The sequence below is a fragment of the Danio rerio genome, chromosome 18 (genome assembly GCF_052040795.2).
Source record: "Danio rerio strain M-AB ecotype USA chromosome 18, GRCz13ab, whole genome shotgun sequence".
Lineage (NCBI taxonomy): Eukaryota > Metazoa > Chordata > Actinopteri > Cypriniformes > Danionidae > Danio > Danio rerio.
The window spans coordinates 31,746,508-31,769,670 of NC_141038.1; the positions used below are offsets into that span (position 1 = coordinate 31,746,508).

At 36.4% G+C, this 23,163-nt stretch overlaps 1 long non-coding RNA gene and 5 other non-coding genes across 6 annotated transcripts; all 6 read right to left on the reverse strand.

Moving 5' to 3' along the window:
- Positions 1-849: 849 nt before the first annotated feature.
- Positions 850-968, reverse strand: LOC137488393 (5S ribosomal RNA). Its single transcript, XR_015515522.1, has one exon. It is a non-coding gene; the product is annotated as a 5S ribosomal RNA (ribosomal RNA).
- A 5,276-nt stretch (positions 969-6,244) lies between these two features.
- Positions 6,245-8,372, reverse strand: LOC147832854 (uncharacterized). Its single transcript, XR_015515076.1, has 2 exons — positions 8,023-8,372; positions 6,245-7,353 (listed from the first exon to the last, which is right to left on the reverse strand). It is a non-coding gene; the product is annotated as an uncharacterized LOC147832854 (long non-coding RNA).
- Positions 8,373-10,250: 1,878 nt separating this feature from the next.
- On the reverse strand, positions 10,251-10,369 carry LOC137488365 (5S ribosomal RNA). The gene has a single exon (XR_015515523.1). It is a non-coding gene; the product is annotated as a 5S ribosomal RNA (ribosomal RNA).
- Positions 10,370-12,217: 1,848 nt separating this feature from the next.
- Positions 12,218-12,336, reverse strand: LOC141378856 (5S ribosomal RNA). Its single transcript, XR_015515524.1, has one exon. It is a non-coding gene; the product is annotated as a 5S ribosomal RNA (ribosomal RNA).
- A 1,855-nt stretch (positions 12,337-14,191) lies between these two features.
- On the reverse strand, positions 14,192-14,310 carry LOC137488367 (5S ribosomal RNA). Its single transcript, XR_015515526.1, has one exon. It is a non-coding gene; the product is annotated as a 5S ribosomal RNA (ribosomal RNA).
- Positions 14,311-16,157: 1,847 nt separating this feature from the next.
- Positions 16,158-16,276, reverse strand: LOC137488368 (5S ribosomal RNA). The gene has a single exon (XR_015515527.1). It is a non-coding gene; the product is annotated as a 5S ribosomal RNA (ribosomal RNA).
- Positions 16,277-23,163: the final 6,887 nt, after the last annotated feature.

A 23,163-nucleotide genomic window follows, 5' to 3' on the forward strand; every position in this document is an offset into this window, starting at 1 on the left:
GGAGAAAAAAAAAGTATGGAAAATAACATGTGCTTGTTTTTGTAGCGTGTACAACGACAACCCAGACAATATATCACTTTCAACTAATAACCATGTCTATAAAAGTCACTTTTTCGTACTTTTCGAGGTTAGAAGTTGTTGGGAGAAAGTTCAAGGTCCCAGAATGCAATTCAAAAGCATAAATAAACCGGGGTGGGGGGAGAATTAATAAAAACATGAATCACAAAATACGGAAAACCGCATTTTTACGGAATTTTTTTTTTTTTTCAGTGTAAATGATGTCATCAAAAGAATTAGTTATTCATATAATGATATTAACAGGCCCTCCGTCTGACGCCCTGTATGCTATTGATTTAAAAATGAAAACAAATAAAATGTAGGACTTGAAAAGGCTCAATATTTTATCCATCTATGTGCACTTGGTGAAGGCACATCAGTAGACCGTGAAAAATGGCATTGAGCATGCCAGTGAGTGAGGTTAAACTACTGTACTGTTGGCTTGCAATATGTGGGGGTACTTTTTGTAAATAAATGGTATGTAAGGGCTTCGGGTCCCCCAAAACTTTGTAAACCCGCGTGGGCTATAGCTTGGGGAGCTTGTAGCACTTGACAGTTCCAGTGCGTGCTGCTATTGAGAGGGAGGGGGAGAGAGAGAGAGGGAGAAGCCTCTCCATCGCCCCCTGGAGGAGGAAAGAAAAAATGACACAGCTGGGCTTTCCCTTGCTGCTCTGAATAGGACAGAAGTCCCAGAGAAAAGCGAATAGGAAGCAATGGAATTGAAAGTTTATAGATAGCAGCAAAGCTGGGAGCTGAAGAAGTGTATTAGCTGACAAATGAAGGAGAACCAAAAGCTTACAGCACCTGGTATTCCCAGGCGGTCTCCCATCCAAGTACTAACCAGGCCCGACCCTGCTTAGCTTCCGAGATCGGACGAGATCGGGCGTGCTCAGGGTGGTATGGCCGTAAGCGAAGGTCGCAGTCAAAATCTGGCTATTTAAAAGGCAGCGGCGAGAGCAGAATAGCTCACACAGACACAACACCGGGAGGAACAACCCTCCTTGTCCTCTCAAGTGTGTATCTGTCAGCCAGTATTTAAACTTACGATGACAACATTTTACCGGAAGTAAAAGCGGCCGATGCTTGGAAAACTTTAAAGCAGACTTGTGCAGCACACGACTTCTGTACAGATGCTTACCGGCCCCTTCATTAGAGACACCTTATTAGTTCAGAGTTGCCGCCCCCCCCCCCGTTTTGCCCTCGCAACTGCATTATTTATTTATTTATTTATTTATTCATTAATTCAATCATTTATTTATTTAAATATTTAAATATTTATTTATTTATTTATTTATTTATTCATTTATTATTTTTATGTTTGTGGCATGCACAACATACCAACTTTTATCCAAATATCTGGACTTAAAGCTCCAATGAACGCTGGACAGAGAAACTCCGTGAACACAAACAATCCGGAGATGTGACTAAACATGAACGTGAGTGCTGTTTTTCTCTACAACAAATGTCATGTTTGTCATGTTACAGATTGCTAATTTTGCACACCTGACCGCTCGTAAAAAGGGTCAGGGGCCAGAGTTTAATCATAAGCAATGAAAGTCCATCACCATTTAACGAATTTGCAAAATAGTCTCGGGCCGCCGGCGATTTTTGTGTGTGAAATGAGCAAAGTTCTATTTTGATACTGGGTAAAAGGCATCACAACATTTTTTGATGGCCTTTTAACAGAGTTTTTCGGCTTTTTAACGGAGCAACTGTGCAAAGTATGAAAAAAACAAACAAACTGTCAATTCACAATATGTTGTGATTCACAAGTGTTTCCCGTTAATTTATGGTTGTGAATTGCATCACGGGACCCTGATCTCTGCTCTGTCGACTTTTGATGTTTAAAATTCAACTCTGCAGTTTAAGGTAACCTAGACGGTGTTGCAGTTTGGAATATTAGAACGTATAGGGAGAAAAAAAAAGTATGGAAAATAACATGTGCTTGTTTTTGTAGCGTGTACAACGACAACCCAGACAATATATCACTTTCAACTAATAACCATGTCTATAAAAGTCACTTTTTCGTACTTTTCGAGGTTAGAAGTTGTTGGGAGAAAGTTCAAGGTCCCAGAATGCAATTCAAAAGCATAAATAAACCGGGGTGGGGGGAGAATTAATAAAAACATGAATCACAAAATACGGAAAACCGCATTTTTACGGAATTTTTTTTTTTTTCAGTGTAAATGATGTCATCAAAAGAATTAGTTATTCATATAATGATATTAACAGGCCCTCCGTCTGACGCCCTGTATGCTATTGATTTAAAAATGAAAACAAATAAAATGTAGGACTTGAAAAGGCTCAATATTTTATCCATCTATGTGCACTTGGTGAAGGCACATCAGTAGACCGTGAAAAATGGCATTGAGCATGCCAGTGAGTGAGGTTAAACTACTGTACTGTTGGCTTGCAATATGTGGGGGTACTTTTTGTAAATAAATGGTATGTAAGGGCTTCGGGTCCCCCAAAACTTTGTAAACCCGCGTGGGCTATAGCTTGGGGAGCTTGTAGCACTTGACAGTTCCAGTGCGTGCTGCTATTGAGAGGGAGGGGGAGAGAGAGAGAGGGAGAAGCCTCTCCATCGCCCCCTGGAGGAGGAAAGAAAAAATGACACAGCTGGGCTTTCCCTTGCTGCTCTGAATAGGACAGAAGTCCCAGAGAAAAGCGAATAGGAAGCAATGGAATTGAAAGTTTATAGATAGCAGCAAAGCTGGGAGCTGAAGAAGTGTATTAGCTGACAAATGAAGGAGAACCAAAAGCTTACAGCACCTGGTATTCCCAGGCGGTCTCCCATCCAAGTACTAACCAGGCCCGACCCTGCTTAGCTTCCGAGATCGGACGAGATCGGGCGTGCTTTTTTTTTTTTTTTTTTTTTTTTTTTTTGTTAAAATCAACATTCTTCATAACATAACATCCTCTTTGGGCATTTTCCACTTTAAACCATTTAAAACATTATACACTTCATCATTAAACACATCATAAAAGCTTGGTAACATATCTTCTCCTTTAAAATAGCAGTACAGTCTTTCTATGTATCTTTCCATTTTTCGTTTTAGTACATTCCACACATTTAAAACAACTTTTTCCTGTTTTGCTACATTTCTTCTTTCCCACACACATTTTTTAATCATCATTATAAGAAGATTTACAAACTTTTTGTTTTTGTTTTGCATATTCCATCCGAACATCACCAGAGTATTCCATTCCAATTGTTCTTCATCCCAATCTTTCAATAAATCTTTTAGCATTTTTTGGCATTTCTTGTAAAAACATTCTAATTCTTTACAGTATAAAAACAGGTGTAAAATTCCTTCATCTTCTTGAAAACAAACCTTACATGTTGCATTTTGTTCTATATGTATCTTTGTTAAAATGCACTCAGTAAAAATTGCCTTGTGTCTTATAAAATATTCAAAACATTCCAATCTTGTTTCTATTATTTTTCCTCTCATGTTTTTCCATATATTTTCCTTTTTCACACTATTCAATCTTTGTACCCAAAAGTTATTTGCTATTGGTTCTTGAAATACACTATCTCTAAAATAAACATAAAAGTCTTTCAGTAAACAATCTTTAAAATTACAAAGCTTTCCTTTTAAATAGACATGTATGACTTTTTCATTCCCACATTCTTCCATATTTTCTATTCTTGTAATCCATTCTTTTGGTATGGCACCTTTGACCGTTTCAAGTTTATTTTCTATTTCCTTTACACTGTATTCCTCTTTAGCTTCTTCCATTAAGTCTACTATATATTGCTTAGGTAAAAATCCCTTTTTGAATTCATAAAGAACATCCCTTATTCTTAAAATCCCCACATCCATCCATTTTTTAAAAAATAGTTCCTTCCCTTCTTTTAAAATACTTTTATTTAAAAACAAAGGTTGATTTAATAAGTTTTCTCTTCCCTTTACTTGGTAAAATACTCCGTCTAAAAATTTCCCCCATGCACTTAAAATTTCTTGATAAAACCCTGGTAACTTTTCCGTCATCCAGTTTTTTGTTTTTAACCAAAGAATGTCTTCTCCTAAGTTAAAATTGCCAACTTTGTTTAAAAAATATTTCATAACCTTTTTCCATTCTGTTGAGTTCTCCTCTTGTAAAAGCTTTTTAACTATTTTCACTCTAAGACAATTCTTCCTTTGTTTAATATCCATCAATCCTATCCCTCCTTCTTCTGTTGCTCCTATTATTGTATTGTACGCAATTCTTGGGGGTTTCCCCTCCCATAAAAAATCTTGAACACACTTTTTCAATCTCGCTTCTATCCAACATGGCATTTCTGTTACATATAATTTATACCATAGCTTTGATGTCATTAAAACATTTAATATTAAGGCTTTCCCCTTTAAGCAAAGTTCTCTCATCCTCCAGAAATTTAATCTTGATTCTATTCCTCTTATTAGATCATCCCACATCTTTTCTGTTGCTTTTCTTTCATTTTTACCAATTAAAATTCCTAAAATTTTCAGTTCTTCTACTTCTCTAAATTGGAAACAATCTGTTAAAATATCTGCTTTACCAAACCTCATATATTGTGTTTTATTTTCATTTATTTTGCTTCCTGTTCCCTTACAAAACTCCTGTACTTTTTTCATGGCTTCTTTTACACTCTTTTTCTCCTTCACTATTATTGTTGTATCATCAGCATACTGGTATATTTTTCCTTCATCCTCCTCTTCTTCTATTTTTATTCCTTTAATTTTAGTTTCTTGTTTTATTGCTAACCCTAATGGTTCTGCGATTAGGGAATATAATAGTGCTGAAAGAGGACATCCTTGTCTAATTGATCTTGTAATTTTAAAACAATCTGTTAAAAAACCATTACATTTTACTTTTGTAAAAGCCCCTTTATATAAAATTTTAATCCAATTAATAAAATTCTCTCCAAATCCAAATGTTTTGAGTACATCAAATAAATAAGTATGTTCTATTCTGTCAAAAGCCTTTTCAAAATCTACACTAATTAAAAAACCATTCATCTTCTTTTCTTGCAAATAATCTATTGTGCTTTTAATACTCATTGTTACATCTGCTATATCTCTCCCTTTTATTGCATATGCTTGGTTTGATTTAATTAATTTAGGCATTACTTCCTTTAATCTATTCGCTAAAACTTTTGCTAAAATCTTTAAATCTGTATTCAACATTGTTATTGGTCTATAATTTTGTAATTCAGTTTTTGCTCCTTTTCTTTTATATATTAACTTCATTAATCCCATCCCCATTCTTTCATTCATCTCTTTACATTTAAAAATGTCTTTAAAAACTTCTTTAAGTATTCCTTTTAAAATATCTTTAAAAACAATATAAAATTCATTTCCTATTCCATCTATACCTGGACTTTTCTTTTTATTTAGTTGATTTATTGCAATTTCAATCTCTTCTTCTTCTATTTCTCTGTCACATTCTTTGTTGTCATCTTTTTCTAGTTTTACTTTTATATAATTTAGAATCTTCCTTTCTTTTTCTTCATCAATACCTTTTGCTTTAAATAGATCTTCATAAAAATGCTTGATTTCTTCTAGTATTTCTATGTTTCCTTTCGCAATTTTTCCATTCCTCCCTTTAATTTCCTTTAGTATTCCTGCTTTACCTCTTTGCTTCTCTAAATCAAAAAAGAATTTCGTGCATTTTTCCCCTTCTACTGTGTATTTAGATCTGCTCCTCAACATTGCCCCCTTATATTTGTCTTCTTCTAAATCTCGTAATTTTTGCTCTATTTCTTTGATTTTTTCAATATCTTTATTTTCCTTGTTTAATTCTTTTTCTAAGGATCTTTTAACTTCTTTTTCTGTATACTTTTTACATCTTTGTAGTACTGCGCAATATTTGATTGTGTATTTCCTGATTTGATATTTTGTGTTTTCCCACCATATCCTTTTATCTTCATCATACATTCTATTTTCTTTTTCATTCTCTATTATTTCTTTGACTTTTTGAACATAATCTTGATTTTTTAAAATGGTTGTGTTTAAAATCCAAGTCCCTGGTCCTTTTTGTATGTTTTCTATATTCACTTTAAAATGCAAGAGCTTATGATCACTAAAACTGTTCTCTTCATACTGTATGTTTTCTATAAAATTTTCAATATTTCTAGTACATAAAATAAAATCTATTCTCGTTTGACATATAAAATTCCCCACTATTTGTCTCCTTGAAAACTCTCTTTTTTCTCTATTCCTTTCCCTCCATATATCTATTAAACTATTTTCCTTTATTAACTCATTTAGTTGCTTTCTTCCTATATCCGATTTAAAAACCATTCCATCAGCCATATCTTGTTTTCTAAAAACAGTATTAAAATCTCCCATCATTATTATTTCTTTAAAACCTTTTAATACTTTATTTAAAACCTCAAAATATTCTTTTTTGTCTTTATCTTCTGTTGGTGCATGTATATTTGCTATTATTAATTCATGTCCTTCATAGTTCACCTCTATTACTAAACATTTTCCATAATTATCCCTATACACAATTCTTTTAAAGTTTAAAACATCTTTCCTTATTAAAAAAGCAACACCTCTTCCAGATTTACCATCACCATTATTATATATTATATCCCCTTGCCACAACTTTTTAAAATCATTCATTGCATGTTCTTTCCAGTTTGTTTCCTGTAAACCTATCACTTCCTTGTTTTTACATTTCTCTCTTATTTTCTCAAATTTATCTTTTCCCATCAGTCCCCTTGCATTAAAAGACACACAGTTTAAAACCATTAAAATAAATAAAAATGAAATTAAAAACCTACACATCCTCATTGTCTTTCATCTCCTTCCAACGCTCTCAACCAACAACTCCTTCCGTTAAAAGAGACAAAGATTAAAAGCATTTTAAAATAGATAAAATATTTTAAAAACATCATTTTTCTTCATCTTCTTCCAGTCCCCTTAACACTTCATACCTATTTACATATTTAGCTCTGTTCTTTGTTAAAACTTTTTTCTTTGCCATGTCCAAGTTTGGTTTTACCTTAAAAGTTCTTCTTCTTAAAAATCCTCTTTCCACTTTGTTCTTATCCACATTTTCCATCCTTGTTTCTTCATCATTTGCCATTCCTTCAGCTTGACCAGTCTTTCTTAGTTCCTCTTTTTCCACAGTGCTTAAAAAAGTTTTAAAACTGTCCGATATTTCCATTTGTGACCACTGTCCATCCTGTCCTGATAACTGTACTTCATTCTCTTCATTTTCGTTTTTTCCTTCCTTTTTTTCATTGTTATTCATTTCCTCCTCCATTGTCCTTTCTATTGCTTCATTATCTTCTTCCCTTTTGTTGTTTTCTTCATGCACCTGCCGGTCCCGATCTTCTCCTCCTCCTTCCTCTCCTTCCATCCAGCATTCACACTTGTTTAAAAAATTTTTACATTCCGGGCACCTGACAGTGATACAGTGTCTTGCAAAACTTGAATTCTGGACAGTCTTTCAGCATGTGTTCCGGGCTCATGCACAGCCTACAGGTCTTCACCTGATGGCTGTGCATCACCCTGAAGTACTGCGTTCCTTCTGCTGTCTCCATTTTTGTGCTGTATGGCAAGGATGCCACCTCTTTAGGGAACCTCACTTTAAGGAACCTTGTTCCGTCTTCTATGTCGGTACCCGGATAAAACCTTCGTTTAATTTTAGATATGGGACAAACTCCCCAAGTATCTAATTTTTCCAGAATTTCCTTATCTTCCAGATAGACCGGCAGGTGCATGAAGGAAACAACAAAATCCCTATTATGAAGCTTTTTAATTTCACAGTTCACCCCATTTATCATCAGTTTGTCAGTCAATTGTTCACATAATTCTTCTGTTTCCATTGTTAGTTCGTACTCCTTCCCTTGTCTTGGTCTTAAAGCCAGAATTTTTCCATGTCCACACTTTTCAATCACTGCTTTAATAATATCTTCTGCTCTCACTTCCTGTACATCTTCCACATTAATGATAACTGTTGCCTCCTTTAAATACTTTCTTCCACCTACTTGGCTTTTCCGTTGTCCAGCTCGTTGTCCATTTTCCAGTCCGTTGTCTTTAACCATTCTTGTCTCGTCATCCAGTCCAGTTTCATATTCCTTTCGTGTCTCTGCATCCAGTCCAGGGTCGTTTGCCATCAATCCGTCCTTTGTTTGCTCCATTGCAAAAAAACACACGCAAAAAACCACCCTCCAGCCAGCAAAATGCTGCTGTCAGGTGGTTAAAAAACAAAAATCAAAAACAAAAAAAACTATATCAGTCCACAAAAAATGTAAAACACAAAAAAATAAACAGAAAAAATGGTGGAGAGCCTTCCTCTCCTGACTGCTGCCAGTCACTTCCTTGTTGCACTCTAGCTCCCTCTAGCGTGCTCAGGGTGGTATGGCCGTAAGCGAAGGTCGCAGTCAAAATCTGGCTATTTAAAAGGCAGCGGCGAGAGCAGAATAGCTCACACAGACACAACACCGGGAGGAACAACCCTCCTTGTCCTCTCAAGTGTGTATCTGTCAGCCAGTATTTAAACTTACGATGACAACATTTTACCGGAAGTAAAAGCGGCCGATGCTTGGAAAACTTTAAAGCAGACTTGTGCAGCACACGACTTCTGTACAGATGCTTACCGGCCCCTTCATTAGAGACACCTTATTAGTTCAGAGTTGCTCCCCCCCCACCCCCCCCCCCCCCCCCCGTTTTGCCCTCGCAACTGCATTAATTATTTATTTAATTATTTATTCATTAATTCATTCATTTATTTATTTAAATATTTATTTATTTATTTATTATTTTTATGTTTGTGGCATGCACAACATACCAACTTTTATCCAAATATCTGGACTTAAAGCTCCAATGAACGCTGGACAGAGAAACTCCGTGAACACAAACAATCCGGAGATGTGACTAAACATGAACGTGAGTGCTGTTTTTCTCTACAACAAATGTCATGTTTGTCATGTTACAGATTGCTAATTTTGCACACCTGACCGCTCGTAAAAAGGGTCAGGGGCCAGAGTTTAATCATAAGCAATGAAAGTCCATCACCATTTAACGAATTTGCAAAATAGTCTCGGGCCGCCGGCGATTTTTGTGTGTGAAATGAGCAAAGTTCTATTTTGATACTGGGTAAAAGGCATCACAACATTTTTTGATGGCCTTTTAACAGAGTTTTTCGGCTTTTTAACGGAGCAACTGTGCAAAGTATGAAAAAAACAAACAAACTGTCAATTCACAATATGTTGTGATTCACAAGTGTTTCCCGTTAATTTATGGTTGTGAATTGCATCACGGGACCCTGATCTCTGCTCTGTCGACTTTTGATGTTTAAAATTCAACTCTGCAGTTTAAGGTAACCTAGACGGTGTTGCAGTTTGGAATATTAGAACGTATAGGGAGAAAAAAAAAGTATGGAAAATAACATGTGCTTGTTTTTGTAGCGTGTACAACGACAACCCAGACAATATATCACTTTCAACTAATAACCATGTCTATAAAAGTCACTTTTTCGTACTTTTCGAGGTTAGAAGTTGTTGGGAGAAAGTTCAAGGTCCCAGAATGCAATTCAAAAGCATAAATAAACCGGGGTGGGGGGAGAATTAATAAAAACATGAATCACAAAATACGGAAAACCGCATTTTTACGGAATTTTTTTTTTTTCAGTGTAAATGATGTCATCAAAAGAATTAGTTATTCATATAATGATATTAACAGGCCCTCCGTCTGACGCCCTGTATGCTATTGATTTAAAAATGAAAACAAATAAAATGTAGGACTTGAAAAGGCTCAATATTTTATCCATCTATGTGCACTTGGTGAAGGCACATCAGTAGACCGTGAAAAATGGCATTGAGCAAGCCAGTGAGTGAGGTTAAACTACTGTACTGTTGGCTTGCAATATGTGGGGGTACTTTTTGTAAATAAATGGTATGTAAGGGCTTCGGGTCCCCCAAAACTTTGTAAACCCGCGTGGGCTATAGCTTGGGGAGCTTGTAGCACTTGACAGTTTCAGTGCGTGCTGCTATTGAGAGGGAGGGGGAGAGAGAGAGAGGGAGAAGCCTCTCCATCGCCCCCTGGAGGAGGAAAGAAAAAATGACACAGCTGGGCTTTCCCTTGCTGCTCTGAATAGGACAGAAGTCCCAGAGAAAAGCGAATAGGAAGCAATGGAATTGAAAGTTTATAGATAGCAGCAAAGCTGGGAGCTGAAGAAGTGTATTAGCTGACAAATGAAGGAGAACCAAAAGCTTACAGCACCTGGTATTCCCAGGCGGTCTCCCATCCAAGTACTAACCAGGCCCGACCCTGCTTAGCTTCCGAGATCGGACGAGATCGGGCGTGCTCAGGGTGGTATGGCCGTAAGCGAAGGTCGCAGTCAAAATCTGGCTATTTAAAAGGCAGCGGCGAGAGCAGAATAGCTCACACAGACACAACACCGGGAGGAACAACCCTCCTTGTCCTCTCAAGTGTGTATCTGTCAGCCAGTATTTAAACTTACGATGACAACATTTTACCGGAAGTAAAAGCGGCCGATGCTTGGAAAACTTTAAAGCAGACTTGTGCAGCACACGACTTCTGTACAGATGCTTACCGGCCCCTTCATTAGAGACACCTTATTAGTTCAGAGTTGCCGCCCCCCCCCCCGTTTTGCCCTCGCAACTGCATTATTTATTTATTTATTTATTTATTCATTAATTCAATCATTTATTTATTTAAATATTTAAATATTTATTTATTTATTTATTTATTTATTCATTTATTATTTTTATGTTTGTGGCATGCACAACATACCAACTTTTATCCAAATATCTGGACTTAAAGCTCCAATGAACGCTGGACAGAGAAACTCCGTGAACACAAACAATCCGGAGATGTGACTAAACATGAACGTGAGTGCTGTTTTTCTCTACAACAAATGTCATGTTTGTCATGTTACAGATTGCTAATTTTGCACACCTGACCGCTCGTAAAAAGGGTCAGGGGCCAGAGTTTAATCATAAGCAATGAAAGTCCATCACCATTTAACGAATTTGCAAAATAGTCTCGGGCCGCCGGCGATTTTTGTGTGTGAAATGAGCAAAGTTCTATTTTGATACTGGGTAAAAGGCATCACAACATTTTTTGATGGCCTTTTAACAGAGTTTTTCGGCTTTTTAACGGAGCAACTGTGCAAAGTATGAAAAAAACAAACAAACTGTCAATTCACAATATGTTGTGATTCACAAGTGTTTCCCGTTAATTTATGGTTGTGAATTGCATCACGGGACCCTGATCTCTGCTCTGTCGACTTTTGATGTTTAAAATTCAACTCTGCAGTTTAAGGTAACCTAGACAGTGTTGCAGTTTGGAATATTAGAACGTATAGGGAGAAAAAAAAAGTATGGAAAATAACATGTGCTTGTTTTTGTAGCGTGTACAACGACAACCCAGACAATATATCACTTTCAACTAATAACCATGTCTATAAAAGTCACTTTTTCGTACTTTTCGAGGTTAGAAGTTGTTGGGAGAAAGTTCAAGGTCCCAGAATGCAATTCAAAAGCATAAATAAACCGGGGTGGGGGGAGAATTAATAAAAACATGAATCACAAAATACGGAAAACCGCATTTTTACGGAATTTTTTTTTTTTCAGTGTAAATGATGTCATCAAAAGAATTAGTTATTCACATAATGATATTAACAGGCCCTCCGTCTGACGCCCTGTATGCTATTGATTTAAAAATGAAAACAAATAAAATGTAGGACTTGAAAAGGCTCAATATTTTATCCATCTATGTGCACTTGGTGAAGGCACATCAGTAGACCGTGAAAAATGGCATTGAGCATGCCAGTGAGTGAGGTTAAACTACTGTACTGTTGGCTTGCAATATGTGGGGGTACTTTTTGTAAATAAATGGTATGTAAGGGCTTCGGGTCCCCCAAAACTTTGTAAACCCGCGTGGGCTATAGCTTGGGGAGCTTGTAGCACTTGACAGTTCCAGTGCGTGCTGCTATTGAGAGGGAGGGGGAGAGAGAGAGAGGGAGAAGCCTCTCCATCGCCCCCTGGAGGAGGAAAGAAAAAATGACACAGCTGGGCTTTCCCTTGCTGCTCTGAATAGGACAGAAGTCCCAGAGAAAAGCGAATAGGAAGCAATGGAATTGAAAGTTTATAGATAGCAGCAAAGCTGGGAGCTGAAGAAGTGTATTAGCTGACAAATGAAGGAGAACCAAAAGCTTACAGCACCTGGTATTCCCAGGCGGTCTCCCATCCAAGTACTAACCAGGCCCGACCCTGCTTAGCTTCCGAGATCGGACGAGATCGGGCGTGCTCAGGGTGGTATGGCCGTAAGCGAAGGTCGCAGTCAAAATCTGGCTATTTAAAAGGCAGCGGCGAGAGCAGAATAGCTCACACAGACACAACACCGGGAGGAACAACCCTCCTTGTCCTCTCAAGTGTGTATCTGTCAGCCAGTATTTAAACTTACGATGACAACATTTTACCGGAAGTAAAAGCGGCCGATGCTTGGAAAACTTTAAAGCAGACTTGTGCAGCACACGACTTCTGTACAGATGCTTACCGGCCCCTTCATTAGAGACACCTTATTAGTTCAGAGTTGCCGCCCCCCCCCCCCCCCCCCGTTTTGCCCTCGCAACTGCATTATTTATTTATTTATTTATTTATTCATTAATTCAATCATTTATTTATTTAAATATTTAAATATTTATTTATTTATTTATTTATTTATTCATTTATTATTTTTATGTTTGTGGCATGCACAACATACCAACTTTTATCCAAATATCTGGACTTAAAGCTCCAATGAACGCTGGACAGAGAAACTCCGTGAACACAAACAATCCGGAGATGTGACTAAACATGAACGTGAGTGCTGTTTTTCTCTACAACAAATGTCATGTTTGTCATGTTACAGATTGCTAATTTTGCACACCTGACCGCTCGTAAAAAGGGTCAGGGGCCAGAGTTTAATCATAAGCAATGAAAGTCCATCACCATTTAACGAATTTGCAAAATAGTCTCGGGCCGCCGGCGATTTTTGTGTGTGAAATGAGCAAAGTTCTATTTTGATACTGGGTAAAAGGCATCACAACATTTTTTGATGGCCTTTTAACAGAGTTTTTCGGCTTTTTAACGGAGCAACTGTGCAAAGTATGAAAAAAACAAACAAACTGTCAATTCACAATATGTTGTGATTCACAAGTGTTTCCCGTTAATTTATGGTTGTGAATTGCATCACGGGACCCTGATCTCTGCTCTGTCGACTTTTGATGTTTAAAATTCAACTCTGCAGTTTAAGGTAACCTAGACGGTGTTGCAGTTTGGAATATTAGAACGTATAGGGAGAAAAAAAAAGTATGGAAAATAACATGTGCTTGTTTTTGTAGCGTGTACAACGACAACCCAGACAATATATCACTTTCAACTAATAACCATGTCTATAAAAGTCACTTTTTCGTACTTTTCGAGGTTAGAAGTTGTTGGGAGAAAGTTCAAGGTCCCAGAATGCAATTCAAAAGCATAAATAAACCGGGGTGGGGGGAGAATTAATAAAAACATGAATCACAAAATACGGAAAACCGCATTTTTACGGAATTTTTTTTTTTTCAGTGTAAATGATGTCATCAAAAGAATTAGTTATTCATATAATGATATTAACAGGCCCTCCGTCTGACGCCCTGTATGCTATTGATTTAAAAATGAAAACAAATAAAATGTAGGACTTGAAAAGGCTCAATATTTTATCCATCTATGTGCACTTGGTGAAGGCACATCAGTAGACCGTGAAAAATGGCATTGAGCATGCCAGTGAGTGAGGTTAAACTACTGTACTGTTGGCTTGCAATATGTGGGGGTACTTTTTGTAAATAAATGGTATGTAAGGGCTTCGGGTCCCCCAAAACTTTGTAAACCCGCGTGGGCTATAGCTTGGGGAGCTTGTAGCACTTGACAGTTCCAGTGCGTGCTGCTATTGAGAGGGAGGGGGAGAGAGAGAGAGGGAGAAGCCTCTCCATCGCCCCCTGGAGGAGGAAAGAAAAAATGACACAGCTGGGCTTTCCCTTGCTGCTCTGAATAGGACAGAAGTCCCAGAGAAAAGCGAATAGGAAGCAATGGAATTGAAAGTTTATAGATAGCAGCAAAGCTGGGAGCTGAAGAAGTGTATTAGCTGACAAATGAAGGAGAACCAAAAGCTTACAGCACCTGGTATTCCCAGGCGGTCTCCCATCCAAGTACTAACCAGGCCCGACCCTGCTTAGCTTCCGAGATCGGACGAGATCGGGCGTGCTCAGGGTGGTATGGCCGTAAGCGAAGGTCGCAGTCAAAATCTGGCTATTTAAAAGGCAGCGGCGAGAGCAGAATAGCTCACACAGACACAACACCGGGAGGAACAACCCTCCTTGTCCTCTCAAGTGTGTATCTGTCAGCCAGTATTTAAACTTACGATGACAACATTTTACCGGAAGTAAAAGCGGCCGATGCTTGGAAAACTTTAAAGCAGACTTGTGCAGCACACGACTTCTGTACAGATGCTTACCGGCCCCTTCATTAGAGACACCTTATTAGTTCAGAGTTGCCGCCCCCCCCCCGTTTTGCCCTCGCAACTGCATTATTTATTTATTTATTTATTTATTCATTAATTCAATCATTTATTTATTTAAATATTTAAATATTTATTTATTTATTTATTTATTTATTCATTTATTATTTTTATGTTTGTGGCATGCACAACATACCAACTTTTATCCAAATATCTGGACTTAAAGCTCCAATGAACGCTGGACAGAGAAACTCCGTGAACACAAACAATCCGGAGATGTGACTAAACATGAACGTGAGTGCTGTTTTTCTCTACAACAAATGTCATGTTTGTCATGTTACAGATTGCTAATTTTGCACACCTGACCGCTCGTAAAAAGGGTCAGGGGCCAGAGTTTAATCATAAGCAATGAAAGTCCATCACCATTTAACGAATTTGCAAAATAGTCTCGGGCCGCCGGCGATTTTTGTGTGTGAAATGAGCAAAGTTCTATTTTGATACTGGGTAAAAGGCATCACAACATTTTTTGATGGCCTTTTAACAGAGTTTTTCGGCTTTTTAACGGAGCAACTGTGCAAAGTATGAAAAAAACAAACAAACTGTCAATTCACAATATGTTGTGATTCACAAGTGTTTCCCGTTAATTTATGGTTGTGAATTGCATCACGGGACCCTGATCTCTGCTCTGTCGACTTTTGATGTTTAAAATTCAACTCTGCAGTTTAAGGTAACCTAGACGGTGTTGCAGTTTGGAATATTAGAACGTATAGGGAGAAAAAAAAAGTATGGAAAATAACATGTGCTTGTTTTTGTAGCGTGTACAACGACAACCCAGACAATATATCACTTTCAACTAATAACCATGTCTATAAAAGTCACTTTTTCGTACTTTTCGAGGTTAGAAGTTGTTGGGAGAAAGTTCAAGGTCCCAGAATGCAATTCAAAAGCATAAATAAACCGGGGTGGGGGGAGAATTAATAAAAACATGAATCACAAAATACGGAAAACCGCATTTTTACGGAATTTTTTTTTTTTCAGTGTAAATGATGTCATCAAAAGAATTAGTTATTCATATAATGATATTAACAGGCCCTCCGTCTGACGCCCTGTATGCTATTGATTTAAAAATGAAAACAAATAAAATGTAGGACTTGAAAAGGCTCAATATTTTATCCATCTATGTGCACTTGGTGAAGGCACATCAGTAGACCGTGAAAAATGGCATTGAGCATGCCAGTGAGTGAGGTTAAACTACTGTACTGTTGGCTTGCAATATGTGGGGGTACTTTTTGTAAATAAATGGTATGTAAGGGCTTCGGGTCCCCCAAAACTTTGTAAACCCGCGTGGGCTATAGCTTGGGGAGCTTGTAGCACTTGACAGTTTCAGTGCGTGCTGCTATTGAGAGGGAGGGGGAGAGAGAGAGAGGGAGAAGCCTCTCCATCGCCCCCTGGAGGAGGAAAGAAAAAATGACACAGCTGGGCTTTCCCTTGCTGCTCTGAATAGGACAGAAGTCCCAGAGAAAAGCGAATAGGAAGCAATGGAATTGAAAGTTTATAGATAGCAGCAAAGCTGGGAGCTGAAGAAGTGTATTAGCTGACAAATGAAGGAGAACCAAAAGCTTACAGCACCTGGTATTCCCAGGCGGTCTCCCATCCAAGTACTAACCAGGCCCGACCCTGCTTAGCTTCCGAGATCGGACGAGATCGGGCGTGCTCAGGGTGGTATGGCCGTAAGCGAAGGTCGCAGTCAAAATCTGGCTATTTAAAAGGCAGCGGCGAGAGCAGAATAGCTCACACAGACACAACACCGGGAGGAACAACCCTCCTTGTCCTCTCAAGTGTGTATCTGTCAGCCAGTATTTAAACTTACGATGACAACATTTTACCGGAAGTAAAAGCGGCCGATGCTTGGAAAACTTTAAAGCAGACTTGTGCAGCACACGACTTCTGTACAGATGCTTACCGGCCCCTTCATTAGAGACACCTTATTAGTTCAGAGTTGCCGCCCCCCCCCCGTTTTGCCCTCGCAACTGCATTATTTATTTATTTATTTATTTATTCATTAATTCAATCATTTATTTATTTAAATATTTAAATATTTATTTATTTATTTATTCATTTATTATTTTTATGTTTGTGGCATGCACAACATACCAACTTTTATCCAAATATCTGGACTTAAAGCTCCAATGAACGCTGGACAGAGAAACTCCGTGAACACAAACAATCCGGAGATGTGACTAAACATGAACGTGAGTGCTGTTTTTCTCTACAACAAATGTCATGTTTGTCATGTTACAGATTGCTAATTTTGCACACCTGACCGCTCGTAAAAAGGGTCAGGGGCCAGAGTTTAATCATAAGCAATGAAAGTCCATCACCATTTAACGAATTTGCAAAATAGTCTCGGGCCGCCGGCGATTTTTGTGTGTGAAATGAGCAAAGTTCTATTTTGATACTGGGTAAAAGGCATCACAACATTTTTTGATGGCCTTTTAACAGAGTTTTTCGGCTTTTTAACGGAGCAACTGTGCAAAGTATGAAAAAAACAAACAAACTGTCAATTCACAATATGTTGTGATTCACAAGTGTTTCCCGTTAATTTATGGTTGTGAATTGCATCACGGGACCCTGATCTCTGCTCTGTCGACTTTTGATGTTTAAAATTCAACTCTGCAGTTTAAGGTAACCTAGACGGTGTTGCAGTTTGGAATATTAGAACGTATAGGGAGAAAAAAAAAGTATGGAAAATAACATGTGCTTGTTTTTGTAGCGTGTACAACGACAACCCAGACAATATATCACTTTCAACTAATAACCATGTCTATAAAAGTCACTTTTTCGTACTTTTCGAGGTTAGAAGTTGTTGGGAGAAAGTTCAAGGTCCCAGAATGCAATTCAAAAGCATAAATAAACCGGGGTGGGGGGAGAATTAATAAAAACATGAATCACAAAATACGGAAAACCGCATTTTTACGGAATTTTTTTTTTTTTCAGTGTAAATGATGTCATCAAAAGAATTAGTTATTCATATAATGATATTAACAGGCCCTCCGTCTGACGCCCTGTATGCTATTGATTTAAAAATGAAAACAAATAAAATGTAGGACTTGAAAAGGCTCAATATTTTATCCATCTATGTGCACTTGGTGAAGGCACATCAGTAGACCGTGAAAAATGGCATTGAGCATGCCAGTGAGTGAGGTTAAACTACTGTACTGTTGGCTTGCAATATGTGGGGGTACTTTTTGTAAATAAATGGTATGTAAGGGCTTCGGGTCCCCCAAAACTTTGTAAACCCGCGTGGGCTATAGCTTGGGGAGCTTGTAGCACTTGACAGTTCCAGTGCGTGCTGCTATTGAGAGGGAGGGGGAGAGAGAGAGAGGGAGAAGCCTCTCCATCGCCCCCTGGAGGAGGAAAGAAAAAATGACACAGCTGGGCTTTCCCTTGCTGCTCTGAATAGGACAGAAGTCCCAGAGAAAAGCGAATAGGAAGCAATGGAATTGAAAGTTTATAGATAGCAGCAAAGCTGGGAGCTGAAGAAGTGTATTAGCTGACAAATGAAGGAGAACCAAAAGCTTACAGCACCTGGTATTCCCAGGCGGTCTCCCATCCAAGTACTAACCAGGCCCGACCCTGCTTAGCTTCCGAGATCGGACGAGATCGGGCGTGCTTTTTTTTTTTTTTTTTTTTTTTTTTTGTTAAAATCAACATTCTTCATAACATAACATCCTCTTTGGGCATTTTCCACTTTAAACCATTTAAAACATTATACACTTCATCATTAAACACATCATAAAAGCTTGGTAACATATCTTCTCCTTTAAAATAGCAGTACAGTCTTTCTATGTATCTTTCCATTTTTCGTTTTAGTACATTCCACACATTTAAAACAACTTTTTCCTGTTTTGCTACATTTCTTCTTTCCCACACACATTTTTTAATCATCATTATAAGAAGATTTACAAACTTTTTGTTTTTGTTTTGCATATTCCATCCGAACATCACCAGAGTATTCCATTCCAATTGTTCTTCATCCCAATCTTTCAATAAATCTTTTAGCATTTTTTGGCATTTCTTGTAAAAACATTCTAATTCTTTACAGTATAAAAACAGGTGTAAAATTCCTTCATCTTCTTGAAAACAAACCTTACATGTTGCATTTTGTTCTATATGTATCTTTGTTAAAATGCACTCAGTAAAAATTGCCTTGTGTCTTATAAAATATTCAAAACATTCCAATCTTGTTTCTATTATTTTTCCTCTCATGTTTTTCCATATATTTTCCTTTTTCACACTATTCAATCTTTGTACCCAAAAGTTATTTGCTATTGGTTCTTGAAATACACTATCTCTAAAATAAACATAAAAGTCTTTCAGTAAACAATCTTTAAAATTACAAAGCTTTCCTTTTAAATAGACATGTATGACTTTTTCATTCCCACATTCTTCCATATTTTCTATTCTTGTAATCCATTCTTTTGGTATGGCACCTTTGACCGTTTCAAGTTTATTTTCTATTTCCTTTACACTGTATTCCTCTTTAGCTTCTTCCATTAAGTCTACTATATATTGCTTAGGTAAAAATCCCTTTTTGAATTCATAAAGAACATCCCTTATTCTTAAAATCCCCACATCCATCCATTTTTTAAAAAATAGTTCCTTCCCTTCTTTTAAAATACTTTTATTTAAAAACAAAGGTTGATTTAATAAGTTTTCTCTTCCCTTTACTTGGTAAAATACTCCGTCTAAAAATTTCCCCCATGCACTTAAAATTTCTTGATAAAACCCTGGTAACTTTTCCGTCATCCAGTTTTTTGTTTTTAACCAAAGAATGTCTTCTCCTAAGTTAAAATTGCCAACTTTGTTTAAAAAATATTTCATAACCTTTTTCCATTCTGTTGAGTTCTCCTCTTGTAAAAGCTTTTTAACTATTTTCACTCTAAGACAATTCTTCCTTTGTTTAATATCCATCAATCCTATCCCTCCTTCTTCTGTTGCTCCTATTATTGTATTGTACGCAATTCTTGGGGGTTTCCCCTCCCATAAAAAATCTTGAACACACTTTTTCAATCTCGCTTCTATCCAACATGGCATTTCTGTTACATATAATTTATACCATAGCTTTGATGTCATTAAAACATTTAATATTAAGGCTTTCCCCTTTAAGCAAAGTTCTCTCATCCTCCAGAAATTTAATCTTGATTCTATTCCTCTTATTAGATCATCCCACATCTTTTCTGTTGCTTTTCTTTCATTTTTACCAATTAAAATTCCTAAAATTTTCAGTTCTTCTACTTCTCTAAATTGGAAACAATCTGTTAAAATATCTGCTTTACCAAACCTCATATATTGTGTTTTATTTTCATTTATTTTGCTTCCTGTTCCCTTACAAAACTCCTGTACTTTTTTCATGGCTTCTTTTACACTCTTTTTCTCCTTCACTATTATTGTTGTATCATCAGCATACTGGTATATTTTTCCTTCATCCTCCTCTTCTTCTATTTTTATTCCTTTAATTTTAGTTTCTTGTTTTATTGCTAACCCTAATGGTTCTGCGATTAGGGAATATAATAGTGCTGAAAGAGGACATCCTTGTCTAATTGATCTTGTAATTTTAAAACAATCTGTTAAAAAACCATTACATTTTACTTTTGTAAAAGCCCCTTTATATAAAATTTTAATCCAATTAATAAAATTCTCTCCAAATCCAAATGTTTTGAGTACATCAAATAAATAAGTATGTTCTATTCTGTCAAAAGCCTTTTCAAAATCTACACTAATTAAAAAACCATTCATCTTCTTTTCTTGCAAATAATCTATTGTGCTTTTAATACTCATTGTTACATCTGCTATATCTCTCCCTTTTATTGCATATGCTTGGTTTGATTTAATTAATTTAGGCATTACTTCCTTTAATCTATTCGCTAAAACTTTTGCTAAAATCTTTAAATCTGTATTCAACATTGTTATTGGTCTATAATTTTGTAATTCAGTTTTTGCTCCTTTTCTTTTATATATTAACTTCATTAATCCCATCCCCATTCTTTCATTCATCTCTTTACATTTAAAAATGTCTTTAAAAACTTCTTTAAGTATTCCTTTTAAAATATCTTTAAAAACAATATAAAATTCATTTCCTATTCCATCTATACCTGGACTTTTCTTTTTATTTAGTTGATTTATTGCAATTTCAATCTCTTCTTCTTCTATTTCTCTGTCACATTCTTTGTTGTCATCTTTTTCTAGTTTTACTTTTATATAATTTAGAATCTTCCTTTCTTTTTCTTCATCAATACCTTTTGCTTTAAATAGATCTTCATAAAAATGCTTGATTTCTTCTAGTATTTCTATGTTTCCTTTCGCAATTTTTCCATTCCTCCCTTTAATTTCCTTTAGTATTCCTGCTTTACCTCTTTGCTTCTCTAAATCAAAAAAGAATTTCGTGCATTTTTCCCCTTCTACTGTGTATTTAGATCTGCTCCTCAACATTGCCCCCTTATATTTGTCTTCTTCTAAATCTCGTAATTTTTGCTCTATTTCTTTGATTTTTTCAATATCTTTATTTTCCTTGTTTAATTCTTTTTCTAAGGATCTTTTAACTTCTTTTTCTGTATACTTTTTACATCTTTGTAGTACTGCGCAATATTTGATTGTGTATTTCCTGATTTGATATTTTGTGTTTTCCCACCATATCCTTTTATCTTCATCATACATTCTATTTTCTTTTTCATTCTCTATTATTTCTTTGACTTTTTGAACATAATCTTGATTTTTTAAAATGGTTGTGTTTAAAATCCAAGTCCCTGGTCCTTTTTGTATGTTTTCTATATTCACTTTAAAATGCAAGAGCTTATGATCACTAAAACTGTTCTCTTCATACTGTATGTTTTCTATAAAATTTTCAATATTTCTAGTACATAAAATAAAATCTATTCTCGTTTGACATATAAAATTCCCCACTATTTGTCTCCTTGAAAACTCTCTTTTTTCTCTATTCCTTTCCCTCCATATATCTATTAAACTATTTTCCTTTATTAACTCATTTAGTTGCTTTCTTCCTATATCCGATTTAAAAACCATTCCATCAGCCATATCTTGTTTTCTAAAAACAGTATTAAAATCTCCCATCATTATTATTTCTTTAAAACCTTTTAATACTTTATTTAAAACCTCAAAATATTCTTTTTTGTCTTTATCTTCTGTTGGTGCATGTATATTTGCTATTATTAATTCATGTCCTTCATAGTTCACCTCTATTACTAAACATTTTCCATAATTATCCCTATACACAATTCTTTTAAAGTTTAAAACATCTTTCCTTATTAAAAAAGCAACACCTCTTCCAGATTTACCATCACCATTATTATATATTATATCCCCTTGCCACAACTTTTTAAAATCATTCATTGCATGTTCTTTCCAGTTTGTTTCCTGTAAACCTATCACTTCCTTGTTTTTACATTTCTCTCTTATTTTCTCAAATTTATCTTTTCCCATCAGTCCCCTTGCATTAAAAGACACACAGTTTAAAACCATTAAAATAAATAAAAATGAAATTAAAAACCTACACATCCTCATTGTCCTTCATCTCCTTCCAACGCTCTCAACCAACAACTCCTTCCGTTAAAAGAGACAAAGATTAAAAGCATTTTAAAATAGATAAAATATTTTAAAAACATCATTTTTCTTCATCTTCTTCCAGTCCCCTTAACACTTCATACCTATTTACATATTTAGCTCTGTTCTTTGTTAAAACTTTTTTCTTTGCCATGTCCAAGTTTGGTTTTACCTTAAAAGTTCTTCTTCTTAAAAATCCTCTTTCCACTTTGTTCTTATCCACATTTTCCATCCTTGTTTCTTCATCATTTGCCATTCCTTCAGCTTGACCAGTCTTTCTTAGTTCCTCTTTTTCCACAGTGCTTAAAAAAGTTTTAAAACTGTCCGATATTTCCATTTGTGACCACTGTCCATCCTGTCCTGATAACTGTACTTCATTCTCTTCATTTTCGTTTTTTCCTTCCTTTTTTTCATTGTTATTCATTTCCTCCTCCATTGTCCTTTCTATTGCTTCATTATCTTCTTCCCTTTTGTTGTTTTCTTCATGCACCTGCCGGTCCCGATCTTCTCCTCCTCCTTCCTCTCCTTCCATCCAGCATTCACACTTGTTTAAAAAATTTTTACATTCCGGGCACCTGACAGTGATACAGTGTCTTGCAAAATGCCCCCTTTCCTCGCATTTGTAGCACTTGAATTCTGGACAGTCTTTCAGCATGTGTTCCGGGCTCATGCACAGCCTACAGGTCTTCACCTGATGGCTGTGCATCACCCTGAAGTACTGCGTTCCTTCTGCTGTCTCCATTTTTGTGCTGTATGGCAAGGATGCCACCTCTTTAGGGAACCTCACTTTAAGGAACCTTGTTCCGTCTTCTATGTCGGTACCCGGATAAAACCTTCGTTTAATTTTAGATATGGGACAAACTCCCCAAGTATCTAATTTTTCCAGAATTTCCTTATCTTCCAGATAGACCGGCAGGTGCATGAAGGAAACAACAAAATCCCTATTATGAAGCTTTTTAATTTCACAGTTCACCCCATTTATCATCAGTTTGTCAGTCAATTG